Genomic DNA, 14,158 nt, shown 5'->3' on the forward strand with positions numbered 1-14,158 from the left:
TGAACTCTAGTGGAAGAGTTAAGCTAACATAAAGGCGTGTGTAAACCAGGCATGTGCAAAGTCTGTTTTGGGGGCCTAATCTGGCCCACCAGTTGGTTAAATCCGGCCCCTGTGGCGGTTCATTTCCTGGGGTAAAATCCTAAAAAAAAACCTCAACAACTTCAACCCTAAAAAAAGCTCAACTTTGGTCAGACACCACTGCGTAAGTGATAGAAGGAGACAGATGTATTTGCAACTTCATGGATGGTTAAGAAAAGCTGCAATCCTATGCACACATACCTGGGAGTAAACCCCATTGAATTCAAGGGGACTTCTGAGTGGACACGTGCAGGATCCTACTGTTACTGTCCACTTAACTCATGCTGCTTTAAGGCTCTTAGTAAAATATACAGGGTTTGTACAGCTTCTGCCTTTCCCCCTGAAGCAGACATGCACCAGCAGCTTGTCATCATTACAAACCTTTAACTACACTGCAAACAATGTGAACATTTTGTCACTGGCTTAAGGCTGAGACCCACCCAGTGACTTCACTGTCATCTTGCTTTACAGGCTAAGGTAAGGAAGATGCTCCCTAGGTGTTCTGAAGACAATGCTTCTGATGCCCACGTGCAAGCGTGCCTGTACATCTCTATTGAGAAGTCCAAGTTAATTAAATGGGGCTCACCCTTAAGTAACAACGGAAGCCTAACAGTGTCTACTCGGAAGGAACAAAAAATTCCTTCCAGTAGCACCTTAAAGACCAACTAAGTTAGTTCTAGGTATGAAGAAGAAGTGTGCATGCACACGAAAGCTCATACCTAGAACTAACTTAGTTGGTCTTTAAGGTGCTACTGGAAGGAATTTTTTGTTTTGACTATGGCAGACCAACACGGCTACCTATCTGTACTCGGAAGGAAGTCCTGGTGAAGTCAATAGGGCTCCCTTCCAGGAAACTAGGGTCAGGACTGGACTGCAAACCTAACGGGTTGATAAAATCGCACTTTAGCAGCGCAATCCTAACGCAGTACGATCCACTGTCCACTGGGGCTCCCTCCCTAGTGCTTTTACTACCCCAAGCTTAATCCTACTTGTACAACAACGCCCATGCACCTGATATAAACACGGAAGAGAGAGGAGTCGCTCCCCGAACGAGCGTGTCTTGTCTATCCAGAAAGCAGCCACCTCCTTTTCAAGTCAAACTTTCATTTTTTTTGCCCCCCCCCTTCCAAAAAACAAAAACAACCCTCTATGTTTGCACACTGATGCAGATCAGGGGTTTTTGACGGGGCGGAGAAGGCTGCAGCCGAAGTCCTGCGCGCTTGTCTAAGCATAAGCACCTCTCCTTGCGAGAGCAGTTTTTGCAAGGGGTTGTGGGGCAAGGGATCCACTCCGCCGCAGCAGGTCCCTGCTACGCAGGATCAGTTTGGTGATCCTGGGAAGGCAGCGGGAGGCGATCGGCTTCCGTCGCTTCCGGGTGGCGTCGTAGGAGCCTGGCTTGCCGCTTCTCTCCCCGGCGCGCCGGCGCCGACCCCCTGCACCAGCCCGCTCAGCATGGAGATGTAGATCTTGGCCATCTGCAAGGTCTCCGCCTTGGAGAGCTTCCGCTCGCCTCGCAGCGCGGGCACGACGCTCCGCAGACGGTCGAAGGCCACGTTGAGCACCAGCATGCGCCTCCTTTCGCGGGCGTTGGCGGCCAAGCGCCGCCGCCGCTGCCGGATCAACGCCCCGCCGGGAGGCTCGCCAAGGCGTCTCCAAGCACCTAGCGCTTTCTTGTGCGCCGCCGCGGGCGCCCCGTCCAGGCGGCGGGCGGCGCTCCACGTTGCCCTGACGTGATCGCGGCAGCCGGATCTACCCAGGAGCTGCTGATCGGGTACAGTCCAGACAGCAAGTGCCGGCTGCGAAGAGTTCGCTTGCTGCTGAGCCGACGCCCTTCCTCCTTCCCTCCCCTCCTTGTGCCAAGAGGCAGGGAGTCTCAACGGGCTGGCGGTTTCAAAACCGGCCCACCCTAGGGGCTGCTGTTGAGAGCGGAGCTCTTTCATTTTAGCTCCGATTGGGAGATCTGGGTGCCTCTCCAGATTTGCAAGCACACCCTCCCACTTCCTTTTTTTTCCTCCGGGGAGAGCACGTGCGAATGAGCAAGTCAAAGGCAGGGAGGTTGGTTTGTTTATATTGCTGAGCTCGGGGCGCAGGGGGAGGACGAGACACGCGAGGCAGATCACTGGGGGAAAGGGAGGAGGCTTGCAAACAAAACCCACGGGGGTTTCAAAGCGAAACCGTGACAACTTTTGTCACTTTCAAAGGAAAATAAAAGAAGAGGAGGAGGAGATTGGGGTGGAGGGAGTCTATTAAGGGAGTTCATTCAATTTGGATTAGTCTCTCTCGAGTGATCCTCTGAAGTGTGGCATCAGGAATCAAAGAGGCGTTAATCCTCTAATCTAAAATGTAATTAGATCCTTCCACATGGAAGGATCGCATGCAGTTTTGAGTTTGAAACAGGAACAGGGTTGTTTTTTGTTTTTTAAAAAGCTTTGGAAGGCAAGGACAATAGCCATTTAGTCGTTTTATTATTTCCATTTACTATCTGGAGATCTTGAAGTGGTTTGCAATAAATTAAAAGTACCACAGATGCACACAAGGACAAAGTACAATAAAAACAACGTTGGGTGATTTACAAGGAGAGAGAAAATTACAAATACATAAGCAATCACTAGATCCATAAACACAATATACATAGAAATCAAGTTGGAGAGCACTGCAGGGCAGCAGAATGCAAAATCCCAACCTGCATAAAACACAGTTAATGCCATGCGTACCCAGTCTCACCCTCATATTTTTTTTTTTTAAATAATTTTTATTAATTTTCATAAAACAGAAAACACAAAATTAAACAAACAAACAAATAATACATGACTTCCCCATGCCTCCCCTTCCCTGCACCCCTGTGTCCAAAATTTTTAGCAATCCTTCATTCCTTTTCAAAATTTAATTTCCTTCATGATTTTCTTAACTTAGATATTTCCAGCTATAATTCTCTAATTCTTAACCCTTGACATTTTATCAGTCCGAAATTTTGCAACAGTTCTTAAGATATGATTTAAATTTTTTCCAGTCCTCTTCCACCGTCTCCTTCCTCTGATCACGGATTCTGCCGGTCATCTCTGCCAGTCCCATAAATTCAGTCACCTTCGTCTGCCATTCTTCCAGAGTAGGTAGTTCTTGCATCTTCCAATACTTTGCTAGAAGTATTCTTGCTGCTGTAGTTGCATACATAAAAAAGATCTTATCTTTTTTTGGTACCAATTGGCCGACCATGCCCAAGAGAAAAGCCTCCGGTTTTTTTACAAATGTCCACTTAAGGACTTTCTTAATTTCATTATAGATCATTTCCCAGTAGGCTTTAACCTTTGGGCAGGTCCACCAAAGATGATAAAAAGTTCCTTCACATTCATTACATTTCCAGCATTTGTTACTGGGCAAATGATATATCTTTGCAAGCTTGACTGGAGTCATGTACCATCTATAGATCATTTTCATTATGTTTTCTTTCAAGGCACTACATGCCGTAAATTTAAGTCCTGTGGTCCATAACTGTTCCCAGTCAGCAAACATAATATCATGACCTAAGTCTTGTGCCCATTTAATCATTGCTGATTTAACTGTTTCATCCTGTGTATTCCATTTCAGCAACAAGTTATACATTTTAGACAAATTCTTAGTATTGGTCTCTAACAGTTCTGTTTCCAATTTCGACCTCTCTTTCTGAAATCCTAGTTTCTTGTCCTGCTTAAAAGTTTCATTTATCTGATAGTAATGTAACCAGTCTCGAACTTTGGATTTTAGTTTCTCAAAGCTCTGTAATTTAACTTTTTCACCATCATATTCTATAATTTCACTGTATTTTGGCCAATTAGAGTCCATGTTAAGTTTTTTTACCGCTCTAGCTTCCATTGGTGACAACCATCTGGGTGTTTTATTTTCCAACAAATCCTTATATCGATTCCAAACATTATATAAAGCTTTCCTGACAATATGATTTTTAAAACCTTTGTATATCTTTGCCTTGTCATACCATAAATATGCATGCCAGCCAAAATTGTTATCATACCCTTCCAAGTCTAAAATATCTGTGTCTTCAAGAAGTAGCCATTGCTTCAGCCAGCAAAAAGCTGCTGCTTCATAATAAAGTCTTAGGTCCGGCAGCGCAAAACCCCCCCTTTCTTTTGCATCAGTTAAAATCTTAAATTTTATTCTGGGTTTTTTGCCCTGCCAGACAAATTTAGATATATCTTTCTGCCACTTCTTGAAACAATCCATCTTTTCTATAATTTGCAATGTCTGGAACAGAAACAACAATCTCGGCAATACATTCATCTTAATAACAGCAATTCGGCCTAACAAGGATAATCTCAATCTAGACCATGTGTCAAGATCTTTCTTCACTTCTAACCAACATTTCTCATAATTGTCTTTAAACAGGTTCATATTTTTGGATGTTAAATTCACCCCCAGATATTTCACCTTTTTTGTTATCTCCAAACCAGTTTCCCTTTGAAAGCTATCTTTTTCCCCCATCGTTAGATTTTTTTCCAGTACCTTTGTCTTTTGCTTATTTAGTTTAAAACCAGCCACTTGACCAAATATTTCAATTAATTCTAAAACTCTTTTTGTACTGACTTCTGGCTGTTGTAATGTCAAAACTAGGTCGTCTGCAAATGCTCTTAACTTATATTGTTTAGCTCCGAGGTGTATTCCTTCAACCAGCTGATCCCTTCTACCAGTCTCACCCTCATAATCCACTCCCCACAATGACTACAATCTTTCACTACCACATACGTTAGCAACCAACCACTCATGCTCCACAATATTACAACCAATATGCAAAGGATCACTGCCAAACATACATATAAGATACCTGCCCCATCTCTGATATGCTAATGGACAAGTGCAGTGAATACTGTGTGGAACTAAGACCTGGGAGACCAGGATTCAAATTTTCGCTTGCTGCCTTCCGGCCTAACCCACCTCACAGGGTTGTTGTGGGGATTAAACGAGGAAGGAGAGTGCCATGAGCACGATCTTCAACTCCTTAGAGAAAAGGCGGGATATAAATGCAATAAATTGATAATTATCCTGTCTCTCACCTGGGAAGGTCTTGCTACTACAACCAGAGCAGGCTTTTCACCCGTGTGTTTTTAAAACTACTTCCAGCCCCAAAATAATTGTACCATGCCCGGTACTGCACAATCCCACCTCTGGGTAAATATTCATTCAGCTCTGGTAGACACAAATGTCAGTCTCAGCAGCCATGGTGGCCCTGAGGGTCACAGCAAACTCCATTTGTCATTACCTTGCAGCTGTGGAACAACTTCTCAGCGGAAAATTTCCTGCTTTCATTAATTCTGTTAAATGATCTAAAATGGAGGGGTTTGGGGCCTAGATCTTGCAAACAAATGAGGTAAGTAAAGACTGTCCTGACTGCCTGCTCCTAAAGCTGCACTGTATGAATGTCACACAGGAGAGCCATGATTTGAAACACCAACATTTTTTATTTACACTTAAAAGCAGGGTTCGGGTGTCCGTGACACCCTCAAGTGCTGTGGCCTTGCTTGCCTGGATTAGAAACCTGTCATTTTTGCCTAGCTGGAATGAGGCGTACTATACAATGAAATACCTTCAAGAAAACACTCATGATTTTTATTAACATTTAAGGTTACCACAGTCAAATGTGGCAGGAAAACATTGCTGTGGATTACCATTTCCTAAGCATTATGCTATTTTAGGGCTGTGCAAAACACACACAAGTTTAAGATGCTCATCTGCAAATCTTACTACATTCCATAGGTGCTGGAAAGAAAATGTGGGACAGCAGCATTCTCTCTCTATACATCAGAAATAAAGTGGGAAATAGCATAGAATAGAAGGAACAAGGTCATGTGCCAAGTCCCATGCTTTGCCCCATCTGCTTTTTGCTGTGAAAGGTTCCTCACCCCTTGTGTAAAATGATAATAAAGAAGACATATTGTGTCAAACATGGCTCCACAACTCCCTCATGTTGGGACAGTCAGGTTGCATCTCATACCACTCGTCGAACATCCCTGTTGCTGTGCTGCCCCTTCTGGAGTAAACTCGTTTATTTTTATTTTATTTTTTGCTCCACAGTGAACTAGGGTATGGGGGCGGGCAGGGTCCAGGAGAAGAGAAGGTCAGGAGAAGTCCCAGTTGCCTTCCTCTTTCACAGTTGGGTTGCTAAGGAGACACGACCTCCATGTTGGAATAACAACAATTCCAACCTGCCCTCACAAGGCCTGCTCCAGTATCTTGAGGTACTGGAATTCTGAGATGGCACAATGGAGTCTTCCATTTCAGACTGCGGGTGAATACTCGCCTGTAGTGAAAAACAAAACACATGGAAAACAAGAATGGCAAGGAGCAGACTAGGCCTGGAACTATTCTCCCCGCTAATACTGGCTGCTTTTTGCTTGCAGGGATTCCCAACCCCCTTCAGATAGCTTTAAAAACAGTATTCCTGCCACCACCACCCCTAAAGTTTGAAGTGGTTCAGGCACTCTCCTGAATGCTGCTATATGTGTAAAGCTGATATGAGGCAAAGTTTGAAGGTCTTGATGTGCCACGATCCTGCCACCACCTCAGCACTTATAACCCCCTTCCCCAAATTAACCAGTGCTCCATGCTTGTCAGTTTTGGTTGTTTCTGTTCCCACCTCTCAAACACAGTTTTCTAGTATGCTGAAGAAGTTTAGGGTCCTGCACCTTATAATGGTCATGTACATGAGGGGATTTCGAAGCCATGCCTGCTGAAATTACCTCCTCTACACAACTGTCAGAGGCACAAGAGGCCTGTCTTCTTTCTAACTTAGCCCCCATAGATATTGCATTCAACCCAACCTTGTTGAATGTGTATCACCACTATCCAGCTCTAAAGTGAGTGCCCCGCCCCCCAAACCTGAGTGTGCAACTTTCGCATCACCATTTGCACGTGACCAGAGCCGGATTTAGGTTTGATGAGGCCCTAAGCTACTAAAGGTAATGGGGCCCTTTATGTCCAGCTGTCCTTTGTCACTGTTTTTTGTGTTGAATATATGCTATATGGTAATTTATGGACCTAATAGGTATCTAAAGCCATTTGCACATGCAGAATGTAGGCACCCTATATACAGAAATGAGCAAACCAGTGATATTTTAGGGTGCAGGCTAGCAGGCGCGGCCCATTACTTACATAATAGGAGCCTACACAACACAAAACACTGTTGCTGTATGTAGGTTTTATTTTATTTGTTTTATCTTATTTTTGGAAATGTACATCCAGTTGTTTTTTTCCTTTTAAATTTTTTTGGGGCCCCCAAGAGAGTGGGGCCCTAAGTTATAGCTTGTTTAGCTTATACGTAAATCCGGCACTGCATGTGACAATGTATTTAAGATTTTCTCCTGCCTTCTGGCAGAACAGGCAACTCGGTCAGTCTGGAAAAGCAGTGGGAAGCACTCGCCCTTCTCTGGAGCAGAGTCAACTGCCTGGAGCATTAGCTATTAGGAAGGCTGCCTACATATAGCCCCATGGGCAAACATCCCATAGGCCTTTAGGCAGGTTTGGTCAATAGTTAGCGCTACCAGGCTACCCACAAGCCCTTTCCCTCACCCCACTGCTTGGCACGGGAAGAAAAAAGGAAGCCTTTGAAAGCCAGGATTCGGATTACTTGGGAAGTAAGCTGTGCTGAATATAGTAGAAAACCTAAGTAAACCCTGTCGTATTTGGGAGGACTGGTGGGAAGTACCTGAGCAAAAAGCCAAACCAGCTGGAATTCTCAGGACATTTCCAGGTAAAGAGATTTTATTTTCGCCTGTTGATGGGAAACCAAGAAAGAAGGGGCTTCTGTACATTCAATGAGTCCCTCTTCCATACAATTATTACTTTGACTCAATACACAACAAGTTTCATCCTCTTTGGCCTCTGGCCATGCTCTGCTTGTTACACTTTTGCCTTGCTGCTTCTCCAGAAAATTTGAGCTGGAGTCCTAGGAATTTATAAGTGACTCTTGAGGGAGGGATTCGATTTGTGGCAAAAGGAGGATTCCCAAGGCAGCAGTGCCCCCCCCCCCAATGCAACAAGGGCAGAAGCAGCAGGAAGAAGTACCGTGCTTAACCCTTCTCCCACCCACTATTTTTTGCTTTGCAATTTCTGGTTCAAAAACTAGGTTTCCTGATGAAATGGGGGAAAGGCAGCTGGGGTTGGAATAGGAGAACAGTTTCCGGTGTTATTGGACTATTCATTTGGCACCAGAAGCAGCTCTGACGAGCCCTTTTCAGTGCCTTTATTCTTTGACAATCTTCCTGTATTTGCATTTTGAGTCCAAAGCAGCAGAAGTTTGTCACAATTGCAGAGAGATGTAAAAGAGCATTAAATTGGGGCTGTGGGGGAGGGCACACCCTGTTTTCTTTCTCCTGTGGTTTGTTAAGAATGCCACAGCGGCTACAGAAATCAGACATCTCTGCAGGGAGCCGGCATTAATGAAAGGTCATTCTGGGACCTGATTCCATATTAACCACTTTGAAAGGGTTTTGCTCTCTCCTGGATCGCTTTCAAACATCTATTAAAAATTAACAACTCAGCAGGATTAAAGTGCCTCCAAACCTCCCTTTGTAGGGGCATTTGACGAAAAAAATGCAAGGCAGTGTGTTTGTGGGTGGGGAGGGACTACAGAACTTGAGGCAATCCAGGTTACTTTTTAAGAAGTTTGGTAGGTTTTCTGTACGGTTGGACTGCAAGGGTACTCTTGCTTTTGGTTTTTGGTTTTCTGTACGGTTGGACTGCAAGGGTACTCTTGCTGTCCGTGGCGCCATCAGGGCAGAAGTCAAGGAGCCCCATTCAGTAGATTGAGTAGAAGGGCCCGTCAACACAGCAGGATTGGAGTGCCACTTTGGGGGGGGGGGGGAATTGGAGTCCTACATTGTTGTTGATTGTTGTCATCTGTCTATAGAGAGAGAATGGAGCGCATCTCTGGGGGTGAAGTCAAACCACTGCATTCGCTGCACTGAAGTGACCTCCCCAGGGTGCTGTGCCTGGGCAGTGTGTATGGAGGTTCTAGGCCTTGCTGGTGTGGTCCAAAGAAAAGCAGAGCAGTATATTTGGCATCAGCTTGGCTGCAGGAGTCTCTGAAACAAGGCATACAAGGCGCCATCCAACCATCTTAGATTTGTGTAGGATTTACTCCTTAGCCTTTTATTCTCCTAAATCCATCCCACAAGGCAGCGGAGGTTTAGGATCAGAGTTTTCCTTTTCCTAGATGGGCTAACTTCCCAGGTTGATGAGCCCTCACTTCCCTCTTCAGCACCTTTAGAAACTGCCATGTTGAGTTAGACCCACTACTGGTATTACTGTATTTGCTCAATCTGCCAGAGCTTGTTTTTGCAAGCAGGGGAAGTCCCTAATTCACCAAGAGTTTGAGACCCATCAGCTACCCTTAGCTGGTTTAGCTGACCAGTCAAAGCTGTTCCTGGGGTGTGGCTGGTGTCACATGCTGGCAGCTTCTAGGAGCCACAGGTGAGAGCTGAGTGCAGGGTGGGGAGCGAAGGTGAACAAACTACCCTGGAAGGAGCACGTCGTGTCCCCCAGCAGAGGTACTACACCTCTCCTAACACCGTATGCCCCCCAGTCATATACTGTACCATCTAAAAAGCCCATTTTAATGCCATTAACTTCAGAGTCTAAAATCGCCACCCCGCACCACTGTTTGCTGTATCAGACTAAGGTCCATTTTGCCTACTGTTTCAAACAGTCTGCTAGGAGCACACCAGCAAGACATAAAGGCTATGCCCTTTACTCACAGGTTTGTCTGCTGCATCTGGTGTTTGGTGGTATCCTGCACTGGCATGTATAGGTTCTCTCTCTCTTTTTGCCAAAAGTTATGGATAGTTCAGTATTCTATGGATCTAATGCTTTGTTGTTTTTAGTAAACAGCTAAAGTAGTGTCTGTTGCCAAATACTGAAGTAGTAACTTCCATATGCCACCTATTGCTGCTGCCTGTTGAGCTATAATGTATATATATATATATATATATATATATATATATATATATGCAGGTTTTGGTGTCCTCGGGTGTCTTCCCGTGTAAAAGTTGGGGTGTCTAGGCGACGTTTCGACGAGGTCTCACTCGTCATCTTCAGGCTGGTGCTTTCGGCTTCTTGTTACTGGAACAGACACACAAGAAGCCGAAAGCACCAGCCTGAAGATGACGAGTGAGACCTCGTCGAAACGTCGCCTAGACACCCCAACTTTTACACGGGAAGACACCCGAGGACACCAAAACCTGCATTCCTGTACCCGTGAAAATCTACGAAAGCAAATATATATATATATATATATATTTCTCTCTCGTGCCTAGGCTGGAGTGTGTTTAGTATTTTTGCCTGGCTCAAAGGGGTCCTTGAACTCTGATTGTGCTGCTTGCTTGTCTGTCTGCCTGCAGGATAAAGGTGTATGAAAGTGTGTAGAAACCAGCTGACTGCATAAAATTCACATTGCTTGCTCCACCCACTGTTGCCTCTGGCCCCTCCCCCCACTTGCATGCAGCCTTCAGTTGGTTGCCGAGAAGGAAATTTGGCCCCCAGGCTGAAAAATGTTCTGTACTCTTAGATTATACAGAAGATCCAGCCAGTGTCAGATTGTAGTTGGAAGAGTCTTGCTGGGAGTACATGGCTTGGCACATACATTACTCTTCAAAGATGCTTAGAAAGTGCTTTGCCTTGCCTGAATCATGCCCTATTACTATACCTAAGAAAAGGTGGGAAGTCTGTGGGCAACATGCAGTCCTCCACCATCTTTTATGTGGGCCCCGGCATCTCCTGCATCATGTGGCATCTCTTTTTGCACCACCATGCATCTCTTTTGGGTCTCTTGCACTGTCTCCTCTCTGCCACTCCGAGCTGACGCCCCTGGCTCAGGCAATTGCCGACAACTGTGAGAGAAACAGTTGCCTTGCCCCAAAGTGGTTCTGCCCGCTTCCTCCCAGTCGGCTGCACATCCTCCATTTCAGGAAGTGTGGCCAGCTCAGATGCTGCGTCAGAAAGTCTCACGCCACTGCAAGCAGTCCCATGGGGCTCCCTCCCTACCCACAAAAAACCCCTGCGGTGCAGCTGAGCTACCATTTCAGAGGACTTTCTTGATTCTCATTGAAATGACCTAATCTAAAGGAAAGTTATTCAAAAGACTGTGCACAACCCCCCCCCCACATTTAAAATGCACAGCTTTCCCCTCAACGAATCATGGGAACTGTAGTTTAATAAGTTGCAATTCAGCAGCTTCTCTCGGGACTATTTAATTGCTCATCGTCTAACATTGTGTATGCCATCAAATGCCAACAGTGTCCTTCAGCTCTCTATATTGGACAAACAGGCCAAACCTTACGCCAAAGAATAAACGGACATAAATCTGACATCAGGAATCACAAGACAGAGAAACCAGTAGGAGAACACTTCAATCTCCCAGGACATTCTATACAAGATCTCAAAGTAGCTGTTCTATTACAAAGGAATTTCAGAAATAGACTGGAAAGAGAAGCTGCTGAATTGCAACTTATTACCAAACTTAAAACCATGGAGAGACCTGGCCTGAACAAAGACATTGGATTCTTATCTCATTATACACGACAAAGCCATTTTTCACCTTCTCACCCCTTGCTTTTTCCTGCAAGACCTATTGCAGTCGTTAAGAGTCGTCAACAGGCTCATCACAGCTATCTGCCAATCACCCAATCCCACCACCCTTCTGAGTAATACCCCTCCCCACCTTCTCACTATATAGAAGGGTCTGGTGACTTCTGTTTCAGTGTATCTGAAGAAGTGTGCATGCACACGAAAGCTCATACCAAGAACTAACTTAGTTGGTCTTTAAGGTGCTACTGGAAGGAATTTTTTTATTTTGTTTTGACTATGGCAGACCAACACGGCTACCTATCTGTAACTTTACCTTAGTCTACGAATGGAATCCAAACAGTGGAAGGGCACTGGCGGTGGGAGGCCTCATTAGGGAAGGCACACCTCGGTTTAAGAACGGTTTCAGTTTAAGAACAGACTTCAGGAACAGTTTAAGTTCGTAAACCAAGGTACCACTGTACCACAAGGTACCACAGTGGCACAATAGTCATCTTCCAGTAGCATCCCGTTTCCATTCGATAAAGTACGTGTCACGAGGCAGTCTCTAAGGAGAGTGCATCACCGGCGGTATGGCAGGCATCAAAAGAACAGGCATTTTTGGAAGAGTTTTTTGGGGGTGGGGGGTGGGAAATGCTTCTCCGAGAAAGGCCTTGCCGTTTTCTTTTGCGACATCATGGGGTGCACCGCGGAGACGATCCAGACAGTTTTGAAAGATAGCCATGGAGTCTGAAATAAAGCACAGCACGTAGAAATAATTCAGCAGGACCTTGGAATGATATTAATATCCATGCAGAAGCCAAGGGTATCTTTTTTTTTGAAAAAACAACCCAAGAAAACCACAACTTTCAATGCCATCTTTTCACCACTGAAGTAGTGTGACACCTCGTCGTTTTTTTTAGGACAGACCTTTCAAAAGATATTTTTTCAAAGCATCACGAGCTGCTGTGATGTTATGCACATTGTTGTTATAATACTTCAGCATAATGGCAACGAAATAAGCATTGGTTTCATTTTCTTTAGCATTCCATGCGCTTACATTAGAGCTTGTGTACTGAAGTGTCAGGGTGATACCCCCTACCCACACCCCAAGGCTATGCCTGCTTTCTACTTTCTACTTTCTAATTTCTAATTTCTAATAGGAATTGCTGCCAAAATGACTAAAACAGCAAAGTTGAATAATAGTTCTACTCATTTCTTCTTCTCCCCACAATTATCATTATACAAGTGGTGGTGGGGAGTAGGGATGAGCCAGTTGGCCAAGAGAGGACAAAGGGACTGTCTTCTTATAAGATAGATTCCAAATGTATATTACTTCATTAAGCTTAAGTCTGCCTTCTGGGATCTGATTGTGAACAGAATGTGAGTAAACTCTTTTTATACTTTTGTAAAAGACTGTGTCGTCTATTCTATTTTATGAGGGAATAAGGGGAAATTACCAGAATAGTTATTATAGAGGCTTTAGCGAGCCTGAGCAAACGCTGCTGTTGCAAACTTAAAATAAAGGGGAATGTATTACTCTTCTGATATTGGGGAACTTGTTAACACAAGTCGGATAAGGATATAATCAGACAATATATCCTCTCCTGCATTCCTGAACATTCCCACAGATTTCACTGCTATCCACCTTCTAACAGTAGCCCCGTACTGCCATATGTACATAGAACTTCAGAGTCACTGCCAGGCCTGATGATGATGAACGAAACATGCCCACGCTCCTCTTCTGAAATGCCAGCACCTGAGCATCAAATTGAATGACATGGCTTTTAAAGCCCCGTAGGTGGTATATGGGGCAAGCTGGTGGGTTAACCTGCCTCTTCTTTCAGCAGATGCCGAGAGGCTAATTCCTGGAGAGGCGTGAAGCAGAACTGGCGGCCACCTCACAGGCCTCCCTGTGCCTCTTGCCAAAGAAGCCATGGCAATGCACATCCGCAGCTTTCAAATTAATCCCATTAGGCGCTCTGCAGGATGCCGCCCACACTTTGATTGATCCAGCTAGAGCTGTTTGCCAAGACCTTCCTGCTTCATGGTCCTGCGCACTCTTGATGGGAGGGTACAAGGTGTGAGGATGGGGGGGGGTGAGGGAGACTACATGAACCAGAGCAAGCTCTCTAGCCAATTCATTGGCTTTCAGGAAAGATGGAGGTCAGAAGAAATACTTACTGGGCTGCAGGATCCCTGAGGAGTCCCGAAAAGTGACATGACCAAATCAGGTTCTTCAGGCTCTTGTTGGAGAGAAGTGAAAGGCTCTTTTTACGTAGCTGAACTCCTCAACCACTGTCTGTCCAAGACACAAATAAATACATATTTATGTAAATATATTTTAGTGTGGTGTGTGCATATAGCATATACATACACACATGCATACATAAACCCTGCACACATATCAAAAGAATACAAGGAATCACTGGGATTTCCAGCCTGAGCGTGGATGGGAAGACAGAGTGTTTGTTCATTTGTTTCATTTCTACTCTGCCTTTCCTTCAAGGAGCTCAGAAGTTGGGGTATCAGGTGG

This window comes from Podarcis erhardii (assembly GCF_964252035.2).
Source record: "Podarcis erhardii genome assembly, chromosome: 5".
NCBI lineage: Eukaryota > Metazoa > Chordata > Lepidosauria > Squamata > Lacertidae > Podarcis > Podarcis erhardii.